The following is a 13,668-nucleotide window of genomic DNA, read 5'->3' on the forward strand; positions in this document are numbered from 1 at the left end:
AATATTACTAATAAACCCAATTTATTTAAGTACAAAACTACACAATAACCAGGTCTCAAGCATTTTGAAATACTTCAAATACTAAAATATATGTCTTAAATATCAGGGTTAATATTGCACCTATTTGAGTTCTTAACTGATGTTGTCAGAATAATTTCAAATAAAAATGCATTTTCACTGTAAACTTTCTGATTGTTTTCCTATGTGTTTTTGAACATGCAGGCACACGCAGGTCTTCTGTCTGAGGCCCATACTAAATGTAAATGTTAGGATGATCATATATCATACGTTATATATTGTCTTATGAGAACGACAGCTATTTATTCATTGAGAAGATACAAGACAACACTGGTCCTTGTATGCGTTTTTTTCACTGCACGTGCATTCAGACATCTGTCTGCAATAATCCTCTCCGCCCTACAAAAAGCTTTGAACTATGCGTGTCTTGGCCACAGTCAAAAAAAAAAAAATTCACCTGGAGAATGCGGGCATCGATCCCGCTACCTCTCGCATGCTAAGCGAGCGCTCTACCATTTGAGCTAATTCCCCTGCCTGAGCCTGTCCATAAAATACAGACAGGCGTACGGTGACCGTCCTGCAGCAGGAGTAATGTTACCAGCAGCTGACGGTGACACTCCCTCTGCACTGCAATGTTTATCTCTCTCACACACACACTCACTCACACACACTCACACTCTCACACACACACACACACACACACACACACACACACACACACACACACACACACACACACACACACACACTTGCTTGGACAAGAGAGACGTGCTGCTGCATATTTTCTGCCCTCAGGCTTGCCAGAAGGCAGAGCTGGAGGTGATGCAAGATTTTCTTATAATCCATGACTGCAGGAATGTGACTTGCAGCTCAGACTAAACAACGGAACGCAGCAGACACCACATGTACAAGTTGGAGGGATTATTTGGCATGTGGATACGGTACCATCGTGGACCGAAACTGTATTGTTTTGGCTCACCAATCATGTCGAGATTTATAGGTGAAAGCTTGAATTATTTCACTGCAAGCGACCTTTCCAGGCACCAAAGGATCCGACTGTGGAGCCAGACACGTCTCCCAAGAGTTGGTGGAGACCAAACCAGAGTTAAAAGGGGGAACGTATTGGACTGTTACAGTTACAGTTACAAATTTGCCAAGTAAACTGTAATAGGTGATGATATGTCAGTTGTGTTGACCCGGCATTGTCAAAAAATAAAAAAAGGTATGTGGATTAGTGAAGAGAAATGTCTGGAAATTTTCCATAAAAAATTTCGAGACCTCAAGGTAAACTCTTCAAATTGTTTGTTTTGTTGAGCCAAAAGCCCCAAACCAGAAAAAAAAATCAAATTACACTTTTCGACTAAACACATGCAAATTTGATAATGTACCGGAAAATCCAGATTAGATAGTTGATTAAACCAACACTCCCGCTAGAAACATACACTCAGACAGAGAATAATCTGGATTTATTAGCTGTAGCAGTGACTCTGTAGCCACCTGGCTGGCTGTAATCTAATCTGTAAGGGCAGGTGACTGGCAGATAAGGGCACATGAAGACCTTTCCTTTGACACTCCCTGACTCCTATCACCTATATCACACATCCTGTTCAACGTAAAAAAAAGTTGTACCTTTAATCCACCTTGCTGTTCTGTATAAAAAGGTAAGAACACAGAACGGGGGGGGGGGGGGGCTTGCCTCCCTGCCGATATGAATGTAATGTGCAGGGCTACCATAGACTGTATATAAAAATAGACTTAGACTCCCGGGGTCCGGAAAGTGAAGCCAAAGCCAAGTGCCTGAAAGCCTGTATTCTCTGGAACGACCAGCAGAGGGCGATTCCACTCGTTGCAAAAACAAGTCTAGTTTCTATGAAAGTTTATGACAAAATGACTCCTGCTTCTCTCGCCTCATAACACTAGTCAACAGTTTATTGTCTCAAACGCCAGTTTCAAGTCTTCTTCAACACAGCATGATGTTCATTTTGTGAATAGTGATCCCATTTAAAGTAAGAAATAGACGATAAAGCACGGTGTGTCTTTGGGCGTGGAAAACGTGTGATTGCCAGCTAGTACTGTCCAATGGATGAAGGTCACAGGTTTTTCTGGACGTGCAGTGTCCTCCAGCTCTCAGTCAGGTCCACCCCCCTGCTACTCAGAATATGGTTACTTCTGGTTTAAAAAAAAACAAGATGCCAAACTCGAGGCTTCAAAACGGCAGTTCACAAACCAATGGGTGACATCACTGTGTTTTGCCACTTTGGTTTGGTTCAGTCGGTGTAAGGTGTCGTATTATACACGAGTACAGCAGAATCTCTGCATGAAAGGGAATTATACTATACAGCGACCAGGAGATGTAAATGAACAGAGGAGGAGGGGTGTTGTGTTGAGGAGAGAAAGCAGGGAACCATTCAACTCTCATCACTTTCCCCCATCCCTGATCTGGACTCTCCCGGGCCACGCCAATCAATGATTCATGCTCCTCGCTCTCTGGCCCTCTGCTCAAATACAGCACGCGCACGTGCATACACACACACACACACACACACACACACACACACAGAGAGACCAACACATGCATATACACACTCATGCTTTGGCTGTAATCAATAATCAGGAAGGAAACTAAAAATTGGTATCGAGCATTAGTGACTGCACAGAACAATAACATGTTTGCATGCACACATTAATTTGTGTGGCATACAGACGTGCACCTAAACGCATCAGCGTTTAGGTGCAATTGGGGGGGGCAATTGGTCATTGCATGAAACCCAACTGCAATTGGTCGTATAATATAATAAACGACTTTAGACTTTATAAACGACTTGGAGAACGAGAACAAAAGCTAAAAACACACACACACACACACACACACACACACACACACACACACACACACACACACACCAAGCAGCACACGCATTTAAGCTAAAAAAGAAGAAGAAAATGTCTGTTTGTACTCACTGTTTCATTTCCACAAAGTGCAATAGCTTCACAAATCTGGGAACCAAACCTAAAATGTAAATCCAGTTCTAGTCCACAGTCAGATGCACAGAGAGGCCTTCACACATCACACGTTGTGTGTGATTTATACATCACACACGAAGCTGCAGGCGACAACAACGTGTAGACAAAAAACGCAGACGAACGGATTTGCACGGACGACTTCATTTGGCGCGTTGACGGAGTTCAGACAGCCGTTCAGGCCGTTCCCCGTGCGAGTGACTCCTGCCAAGTTGTTGGCAAACACGGGGGGGAAGTGAACGCAGTTCTGATGAAACACGTCGACAACGGAGACAGGGCAGTGGGGCATGGGTCACTGAAACTCAAAATGAGGTTCCTTCGTCCCTTCAGCCAGGCACCATGTTCATGTTGGTTGATTTAGTAAGTAAGAGTGAAGTAGCCAGTGCCACTATCCCGCCTCCCATTATGACACAAAAATGATGCTGTGGTAACAACTTTACTGTCCATCTGTGTCTCTCTTATTTCTGTCCTGCCCAAACAAAGGTTTGCTGACAATGCAAAAATATCCCGGGGAAGCACAAATATTTTCATCTTCGGGTGATGTCAGGGCATGTTTTTCCGAACATGGTCCGCCGCGAGTTGCTGTAAAGCGCACCTTTTCGTCAGGCAAAGTGGGCTAAGTAGCAGGTAGCCGCTGCCCTGTGGTGGCTGTCGCCATGGGTCCGTGGTGCAGGCGGCATGTGAATGCAGTTGTGGTGAAGGGCAGTGTCAGTGAAACCAAATGTCTTTGCCGTCTTCACTGACTGATTCCCCCAAAATGCGTCTCGGGCCATTCTGGAGCAATCACACAGTATTTTTGAACATCAGCTCTGGTCACCATGGTTCCTAATGAAGACACACTACCGCAGCTGTCCCTTTAAATCCTAACTCAGATCTCAGAAGGCAGATTTATCTTGGTGCAGTCGCATTGAATTGCCAATTCTAGGGAGCCCTGTAGCTTTGGGGACGGCTGCCACTGAGCTTTGGATTGTTTACTCCGTCAGATAATGCCGAGCACTTAACTTTGTCCCTTTTTCTGTCTCTCGCAGCTCCGGCCATCACCTCTCGGTCTCCATCCGAGTCTCTAAACCAGTGCTACGTTGGTCTGTTCCCCAGTCGGATGGGACAAAACACCCACAGAAGCCTGGCACAGAGGAATCTTCTCTGAAAACAGACTAACCGAAGCCAAACGGTCCCAGTGTGCCAGGTCCTTTACGCACGAGAGCACTACATGGAGGGTTATTATTACCAAGTCCGTGACGTGACGACAATTTACTGGACGTCCTTCTGTATTTTTCCACTGGTGTGAGGGCGGTTATTAGGTATAACAATGGTCCGGTAATCGCCAGAAACGGATCTCCAACCTCTGCGCTCCGTTTGGTGGCGTCCCTCGAGGATGCTTCTTTCTCTCACCATTTGTTTTCTAGACTATTTGTTCATAAAGTATAAACTCAATCCCCTGGTACTTTCAAATATCTGCGTTCTTGTGAAACACTGCACTGGGTTTACTCAGATAGCTAGACTGTAAATGCTGTATTGAAGGGTACATTATTTATAACATAAACTAATGTCTAACATGTCTTTCTTAACACTCCTTACCGTGTTTATGTAATTGTCCACTTGAATGTGTTTTATGTATTCATTTCAAGGAACTTTGGGGGGGGGGGGGCCCCATGTAAAAAAGGACCTGGGGGACCCCTACATCGAACCGGGGCCTTATAAGGGAGTTTCCAACCACAGTGTCGTTGCAGACTCCTGTACACGGCCGATCGTAGAATTCAAGGGAGATCTCGGAAAACTGCTGTTGGACTAATTTAATCAGTAGTTCTTGGGGGGTGGGGGGTCTCAGCTTAAGGGCCCCCAGGCAGTTGTCAGCTTTGCCTACCCTGTCTCAAGAGTTGTGAATATGAAAAAATACTAACCAAAAAGAACATTGGTTCTTTACAACCTTTTCCAAAGTTTAAAATCTCTTTCGTGATTGACAGAACAACATTCACCACTTATTTATTGGCATCACTTTCATTGCAAATGGTCTGCAAAGCCATGCACCATTTACTGTAAGATTCACTCATACACTCACACACACACACACACAGTACATGAAGTACAACGACTTTGTTTTCAACTGCTACAGGTGACACAAACAATACTCCACCGTCGCTGAATGGGTTTATTTTGGTGCCAGAAGAGTTTTGCGCATCTGATTTATTTCGCTTTCATTACTTGTTTCATTATATATGTGTGTGTGTCTCAGGAACATAAAGATGTGTTCAATAGGAATATCCCCACTGGAGATACCGCTGGAGCTGAAATGCTATGAATAGCTGGCATGATAAGGTTGGTATTGAGCAACGCAGCCCACGCTGTGACAAATTCATTTGTTGTTGATAGTTGAATTCAAATGCACATTGGAGAGCTTCAATTTCCATAATCCAGTTTGTTTTTTGTTTTTTAAATAGATAAAAATGAGACAAACTTACCCTGAATGGCTGCAATAAACTTCAATGGCAACATCAACAAGTCGCAGCCATGGCAGACACTTGTCCTGCTCCTCTCTGCCCCGGTGTGTGTGTGTGTGTGTGTGTGCACCGCCACACACTCCAGAGTCCCGCGAGGAGGGAACAGCAGGTGGACAGAAAACACAGTTCGACCACACTTCTTATCATCAACACCGAGAGCAAGTCCGGTTCAAACTGTGTCCCGGTCCCGGTCCTTCTCCTACCGGCTCCGGTGGCTGCACGCGCTCCTCTCTCTCTCCGTTGTCTGCAGCGGAACGGGAGCACAGCGGCGCGCGCCCGCCAGACCGCGGCCACGCGCGCGCAATGACTCCTGCACCCGTCCCGTAGCCAGGGGCCAAATATCAACCACCCAAAACGTGTGTGGCGTTATTCTAACATACAAGATCATTTAAAAAAAACAAAACGAATGTAGTTATCACGAGCACGGGCGTAACACTTGGGGTTGGGGGGGGAAACCCCCGGATTCCCAGGAAAAGAAATGGGGACATGGTGCGCTCAGTGATGAGCTGCAGCCCCTGGTATACCAGTACAAATATTGTCTCAACAGAAACAACAAGAACATGGCAGAGGAAACGCATCAAGCTTCCATGTGTTTACCCCTCTCTCCATTTACACACACACACACACACACACACCAGCTACCACGGTCCAGCATCTTGGGAGTCTGACGAATATGTGTTTGCAGCTCATTGACACTAAACGCAGCAGGCTACACATCACCGAGGGCGACAGAACCAGACTCCACGTGTCTCCGTATACGCTTCAGCTTATTGGCATTTTATGAGACATTTATAGCACTTTTATTAGATTCGTCAACATGAGCGTTTCCTGCTCAGAGTCCGGTTTCCATCAGAATACATCTGATAAGTTGTGACCACTGCAGAGTTTATTTTGGGAGAATTTTGGACACATAATTCAGAAATATAACAGTGTTGTGCAGCACATCGTCTGCTGTCAGTGACATTCATGAAGAGTCAGAGGGTGTGTGTGCGTCTGTCCTTCGTCCCAAAGGATTAATGAGTGTTAGTTTTTGAAGATGTTCTTACACCAACTATCGAAGCTTTCCATGCAGATTCCAATCCGCACAATCACCAGGGCATGAAATATTGTTTATGTATACTTGACTGGCGGATGCGTTGATTTTGCTTCACACGTTTGGCCAATAGCTTCCCTGTTCGAGACAAACGACAAAGAAGTGTTGGAAAACACGTCAACAACATTGTTCATGTGGAAAGTGACAACAGAAGTCGTGTGTGTGTGTGTTCTGAAGAGACTGAGGTCTGGAAAAAGTGTTACTGTTATTCCATGTCTGTATTTTTATACCGCACAAACGTTGTTTCATTAAGATGTTGTAGTGCATTCCTCTCGCTCTCTCGCTAGCAAAAATACAGTTAAATACAAAAGACAGTTAGATAGTTTGGTCACGTGGATGGTTCCATTTTGTCTCAGCGACCTCACGCTGACAGTTGACCAACATCCAGCAGAATTCTTTTATCTGAATTAGCTCATTTGTCGTGTTGAAACAGCGACGTGTCCAGACAGGGAAGTGCGTTTTCTTTTTCCTCAGAAGCACGTTGCTCAAAGCTTACTCAGAGTATTTCATAATGATTGTGGAGTATTGTAAGAGCCGCTCTCCGATCCAAACAGTCATGGAAGGCCTCCGCCCTTCTTTGCTCCTGCTCTGCAATGAGCGCGCGGACTGCAGCAGTGAACTCAACTCAGACTTAAAGGGGCCTTGTTGAGTGGAAGAGCTGCAGTCTCTCAAGTGTGCTGGAAGTATTCCGGTGCATGTGGCGTGTTTGCAAACCCAAACTGGATCCTGTCTTTTGAAGCGTCTCGGCAGTTTTGCCTGCTCGCACGGCTTTGATTTGGATCACACCACTCACAAATATTGTAATTTGCAATGACATAACACCATGTGACAGTTTCACTGTGACGTATTCCAGCATTTCAAAGCCAAATCAAACAGTTGTCATGTGTGGTTTCCTCCCAAAAGTCTTCAGATCAGATCACCCTGGGGGTTCATGTCTGCCACTGGAGCAGAATCTTTTCTTTGAGTCTTGATTGCAGAGGCTGTGATGTGCCTGCGTTCACACTTTGTTACAATCCTGATAAAGATGATTCTTTTCTGTCAGTGATTGAAACAGGATGTGATTTGCCTAAAGTCTGCTTCAAGAGTATTTTTGCATATGTGTATATTCCCTTTATTTACATTTACACACTGCACAGCAGAGTCTGTGCTCTTTAGTTACTAAAAGTTGTCTTTTTTTTTATTCTAAAAAAAATAGAAGCAGGTTTTCACTTCTTTTAAATATCAGATGTGAATCCACCATGTGTAACCTATTATTAGAGAGAGGAAGCAAAAAAAACTGAGCAGGTGGCAGCGCTGTGTGGGGAAACGTAGATGTTTAGTATACTTCAAGGGCAGAATTATAGATCCAATATTTCAATTAAATAATTCACTACTGATTTATTTATTTTATTTAAGATGATTTTTACTCCTACTGGTTCTGCCTGAGCCTGTTTGGACTTTGTTTACACTGTCTATATTGTTTACACTTGTGGTAATATGTGTGATGAGTGAATAAAAATATATGCAAATTCAAAATGAATAGTCTATAGGTTGATGATCAGAATACAAATTTCCAAGTGTCTGCCGGACGAGGGTTGGATCTCGCGCTGAGAGGCCGTATGTTGCTGTGTGATCTCTCCCAGTGGATCCCACTGGAGGACGAAGGAGACCACATGCCAGATTAAGTCATTAGTTAGTCGGTAATGGACCTCTGTTGCCGCGGAGCTCATTATCATAAAATCTCAGCACCTTAAATAAGATTTTTTTTCCTTTACCCATATGGTTTTCACTTTGCACTTGAACGTAAAAAAAAAGGAATATAAAAATACCAAACAAGAGGTGTGGTAGTCCTGTGTGCAGACAGCACACTGCAAAGTAATAGTGTTTAATAGTATATTCAAACCTTTGAAACACTAATTTCATGTCATTTCACACTGAAAACTGTAAAACCTTAGAAGGATCAAGGCAGGATCGCTAGGGCAAGACATCTTGAAATAATGATTTCTAAATATTTCTGAAATTCCATATTGAAACCTAAGTTTGTTATATAAGAAATATGACAAGATATTAAAAAAAATCTCCAATCTGCAGTGTCACTACAAGCCATTCGGACACATCAGTGCAGTACGGCTGCACATGATGATAAAGATATGAGGTTGTGTGTGTTTGGTGGGGCATTGTCCATTAAAGAGGTGTGTGCCTGTGTTGGTTCAGCAGTGTGTGCGTGTGTGTGCGTGTGCGTGCGTGCGTGCGTGCGTGTGTGCGTGTGTGTGCGTGTGTGTGGCGGGTGTTGCTCAACCCAGTCAGATGTCTGTTGATGGATCCAGAGGGAAGTGAAACAGTGAGTGTTCTTTTTGCATTAAGCCATAAGGGAAATAATCCATCCCGGTTCGACTATTTGCAAATTGAACTTTTGAAAAAGTGCCACAAACCTCGCCTGTGTATGTGTCCTCACATCATCCGGTTCTTGGAAGGGAACATAGGAAAGGAAAGAAGGCCGTATCGATCCAAATACCCACAGTGCAACTTGACAGATTTCACAAACTTAAAACCACTTTCTTAACAGTTACCAGGGTCTACAAGTCCAAGGTTGACAGGAGTAAATGTGGCATTAGCTTTAACTAGTATGTCAAAACCCCTTGTAAAATAATAAGTGGTACAAAAACAGAATCTGTCACCGAGTATCTTGATATACGATTCCCTTTAACTTCCCAGATTCAGAAGCTGCCAATTACAAACTTGACACAAGACGGCATCTTCACTTCTGACTTAAAGATTTGATTTGTGTTTAGTTTGCCTGACATTATCACAACAGTTGAACTTCTGCCATTTTCACTTGCAGAATTCATATTCAAATTATAAATGATTAGTAAGCAGTAAAATCTTACAAAGGATAATACATTGAGGAGCCTGTTTTACCGCAAAATTCCTTTTCATGCCTGCGTGCCTGTCGAGTTGTCCGTCCGGTTCACTCTCGTGGATGTGCGAGCGCCTTGGCACAGGCTAGAAGGTGGTGGACAAAGGTCAAGGTAACCATTCTTTTAGTGTTCATACACCATTAATGGAAAAAAAAATACACTTAATACCATTGATATAATTTCTTCAAAGTCTTCATTTTGAGTCTGTACGGACAATAAACTGCAACTTGACTGTTTTGGTGGAAGCGTAGATCTGTCAGGTGTTCATTTTCAATCCAACAGGGTTGCAACCTTCAATGGGCGAGTCTTCAACTTATATGTAACTGCTTTTAGCTTCCAGAGAAGTCTTGTACAAACACTCACTGAACAGGTATCAGACACTTCACGGGAGGTATTGCGCATAACTGTCAGTCTTTCTGGAGCTGTTCTGTACATGCAGATAAATAGTTTTTTAATGCTAGTCAAACTTATTCGTTTGGTTGATATCAGAGTCAGCTCAATATAATAACGATGGCTGCAACAATCGATTATTTTCATAATCGATTAATCTTGTCAATTATTTTCTCGATTAGTTGTTCTGTCCATAAAATTGTGAAAAATGTTGATTGTGTTTCCCAAACCACAAGATGTTTTGTTTTGTCCACACACCAAAGATATTTAATTTACTGTCACAGAGGAGCAAAGAAACCAGAAAATACTCAGATTTAAGATTTTTTAATAACCGATTAATCGGTTATCATAATAGTTTGCGATTCATTTAGTAAATGATTATTAATGGATTAACGGTTGCGGCTCTACATAAAGGCATTCATTTTGAAATAAGGCGTCACAAGACGATCTTCCTTTTATAGGAAAATTTTAATAGTTATTCAATGTTCTACATTTTACAGTAAATATACAATTACAAACTTGGCTTAGTTATAGTACTAAGATCACTAACTGATCTTAAAAAAAAAAAAAACCCTCAACAACGAAAAAAAAAAAAAACATAAAAAAAGAAAAGGAAAAAAAGAAAAACAGATTTACACTTCATATCACAAGCCTGACGCAGGTCCTTCACTCTGGACCGAATAGCTAACATACAATTCACTTCTCTCAACGCTGAACAGACGTTGGGCTTCAGTTTCAAACACAACCTTACGGTAACATTTACCATAGCATGTGCAAACTGGGTACCAAACTAAAACTTCCAAAGATGGGGTTGTTCCTAATACTCGATCCAGGGGGGAGATACAAGTATGCTTCTTTTTTTTTGGAAGACAAGGAATTTCCACTTTTTGCATCACATTTAGTGTCAAATCAAACCGAGACAAACTGAAATGAAGAAAGCTGCAGCAGAACATCAAAGACATTTAAGAGCCTACTATTCACTGTGATAGTAGTGTTTCAATTTATACTCATGGAAAAGAAATATAACTAAGACTTAGCAACTGCAAGGCAAAAAAATAAAAAAAAAAGAGAAGAGGGGGGAGATGGGAGGACAGGAGAGTTGGAAATGGTTCTGGATGCATTTTCATTATCAAGGTGAAAAGGCCCAAGATTAAAATATGCCAGAAAAAAAGAAAGATGACCACCTGTCAATGTTTGGAAATGTCACATGACCTGGGATTTAAGACAACTTTGCCTCTCCCCTTCTTTAACACCAAACGTGTTCAATTCTTCTCTCTTTAAGTGCAAATTAAAATAAAGAGGCGAGGAATGGAGTAAAATCAGGAAGCAGTTTGACCACCTTGAAAAGTCACGTCTAATTCAACTGCCTCTCTGCTGAGCCGCCATATTAAAAACAGTATTTCAGTTTTTAAAGAGAATTGGTCCACAGCTTATGAAAGCAAACAACCTTCTGGTATTTACTTAAGTTATCAACCCCTATAATGACAAACAAAACCTTATTTGGGGTCTTGTTTGTTATCTCCCCAATTCTGATTCTGAAACATAAATGACCGATGAATGTTTGTTCATCATGTTGGCTCAAAGCCTCAAACCACCGGGTTACTTCTACATTTTGTCACTAGTGACATCTAGTGTTCAAAACGGCTCAGTGGACTATCACAAAAGGCCAATTTCAGCAGATTATCATCATTAAGAACTGCAATTTCATGACCGTCGTATAATTCAGTTGAACTGTTATTTAGATGTGGGTGGTGAGGGGTTGCAAGGTCAGACCGATCGCAGATGGAGGCCAGAAACATGATAGGACGGGCAAAGGGAGGGAACAGAACATACGCACAGACATTTTCCATTCCTGAATGAAATGAATGTTTGAAGGGGGATGCAAGATGGCCTCTGAAGGGGAAGTCGTGGCACAAAAGGGAAAACAGGATTAGCAGAGGATCCGGTAAGAAAGAGAAAAGTGGGACAGGCAAATATGCATCAACAACAATGTGAGAAACGGGACAGCAACAGGAAAACACATTCACAGGAAGCCAGACATAACAAGGAATCAGAATTCGCCAGTTACTTGGGAGAAGAAACTAATAGTCACTGAACAACGGTTGGTGAAATATGGCACAGAACAAAGGGGCGTGGAGGCCGAGGGTTTTCAAGACATCGTTCGATACATCGTTCCACCCACAGAACAGAAATGGACATCGACAGAAGCTTCCAAGAGCTTCAGTGGTTCCACTTTTTTCCACTCTGCCAAAAATGATTTAATCCATTTCAGTTCTGTCGCTCATCCTCTACCTTCCTCAAGGTCTGAAAATTCAGGCTCAAATCATAAAAAAAATAGATTGTGGGGAATTTGGTGACAAGAACGTCCACAAGTCCTAACCTTATTTACAGACCTTGTGTTAACATCGCCCCCCCCCCCCCACTGACGAGATATGTAGAGGACAGCGATGCACAAGAGGGAAAAGAATATTAAAAGCACAAACAGTAGCTGCCACACTGATGCAACCATGCTTAGCTAGAAATACATTACTGTACCACTTGCTGTATAAATATACTGCATTTTTTTTAACTTAGAGATCCAATGCTATAGTTAAATACACCTGAATATTATGCATACTCATTATGCTTAATTGACCAGAGGGAAAGAAGAAAGAAAAGTAAGAAAAAAACATAACAAAAAATTGAGAAAAACTGACAAAAGTAGTGGTTGGTTAAATAAATCCTAATGACCAAGTAATATTACTGCTGTTCTGAGAAAATCCAGTTTCTGTATTTTTTTTTCACATCCTTACACGGTGGGAACATTCGATGGCCCTCGCGCCATCAACATCCACGTGCCCTCTTCTAGAACACAGGGTTCATTTAAAAAAAATAACGGTTTCCATCGGACAGCAAGATCGTGTAATATTTTCTTGAGGATTAACCTACTAGTGTACAAACACCTGGACTAAGAATACCTCAAAACACTCGACCTTAATCTTATAGTTTCAAATTACAATATAAATTGCTTCTTCCTCCCGCTCGCACTACAAAGCCTAGGTACCTGTTACGTAGCATTAAGTTGTAGTCATCAAGTTCTCTAATGTTGTGCAATATTTCCTCACAAAGTTATTCAATACCTCGAATGTTTTATTTTGATATGTTCTACTCTTCTTAGCAGTAACTGTAATAATTATTGAGGCCGCATGAAGAGCCTGTGATCCATATTTAGAGATGAAGCTTCTTTCTTTTTTAAATCAATTCAAAACGCTGATAATATAATGACTATGTCAACAGCTGGAGGCATTCCCTCTTGTTTTATTGCAATATCAAACCACTTCTACATACCAGCACAGTAAATGCTTGTTGATAACCCAGCCTGTGCTCTACAGATGTTGTGATTTGAGTCTTTTTTTTTTGTTGAAAAAACATTATTTTTTTTATTTTTTAAAAATGCCACAGGCTTATTATTAAACCCCACAACCACCATCCCCCACCCTAAATCTCCCCAGCCGAGGACCAATAAACAAAGACTCGTGATTAAAATAGATCGTACTGTGGATGTAACAAGCTATAATGCAAAAGAAGCCATGGTAAACACATTGTATATATGGTCCAGCTCACTGGCTATAATAGTCCAGGTAATTACCATTTTATTAATATAAAGGTTTATGCTGGATTTTTAAAAGTGGAGAAAGAAAATGGTGAAATGCAAGTCAGTAAAAGCAGATGTGTGTAACATTTCTGACACTTGCAGAATTAACACGGTAAA

At 42.0% G+C, this 13,668-nt stretch overlaps 1 protein-coding gene and 1 non-coding gene across 3 annotated transcripts in view; both read right to left on the minus strand.

Annotated features, from left to right (window-relative positions):
* Positions 1-5,999, minus strand: part of LOC118299065 (P2Y purinoceptor 3) — a 12,370-nt gene extending 6,371 nt beyond the window's left edge. The window contains exon 1 of one of the 2 annotated variants that reach the window (XM_035622452.2): positions 5,499-5,999. The gene's annotated coding sequence lies outside the window, so the exon portion shown is untranslated. Of the gene's footprint in view, positions 1-2,979; positions 3,977-5,498 lie in introns of those variants that run through there. The other variant, XM_035622453.2, reaches the window with a different exon arrangement.
* trnaa-agc lies at positions 477-549 on the minus strand. The gene has a single exon. It is a non-coding gene; the product is annotated as a tRNA-Ala (tRNA).
* Positions 6,000-13,668: the final 7,669 nt, after the last annotated feature.

Source organism: Scophthalmus maximus, chromosome 11, assembly GCF_022379125.1.
Source record: "Scophthalmus maximus strain ysfricsl-2021 chromosome 11, ASM2237912v1, whole genome shotgun sequence".
In the NCBI taxonomy this organism is placed as follows: Eukaryota; Metazoa; Chordata; class Actinopteri; order Pleuronectiformes; family Scophthalmidae; genus Scophthalmus; species Scophthalmus maximus.